The following is a 386-nucleotide window of genomic DNA, read 5'->3' on the forward strand; positions in this document are numbered from 1 at the left end:
CTTCGGATCCTTATGAGTCCGGCAGTCTGTCTGCCTTTTAATGAGTTAGGTTGAGATAACCTAAGTCTCATTTCGATCTTCGGATCCTTATGAGTCCAGCAGTCTGCCTGCCTTTGAGTGAGTTAGGTTGAGGTAACCTAAGTCTCATTTCTATCTTTGGATCCTTATGTGTCCGGCAGTCTGTCTGCCTTTGAGTGAGTTAGGTTGAGATAACCTAAGTCTCATTTCGATCTTCGGATCCTTATGAGTCTGGCAGTCTGTCTGCCTTTGAGTGAGTTAGGTTGAGATAACCTATGTCTCATTTCGATCCTAGGATCCTTATGAGTCCGGCAGTCTGTCTGCCTTTGAGTGAGTTAGGTTGAGATAACCTAAGTCTCATTTCGATC

Source organism: Ipomoea triloba, chromosome 7, assembly GCF_003576645.1.
Source record: "Ipomoea triloba cultivar NCNSP0323 chromosome 7, ASM357664v1".
In the NCBI taxonomy this organism is placed as follows: domain Eukaryota; kingdom Viridiplantae; phylum Streptophyta; class Magnoliopsida; order Solanales; family Convolvulaceae; genus Ipomoea; species Ipomoea triloba.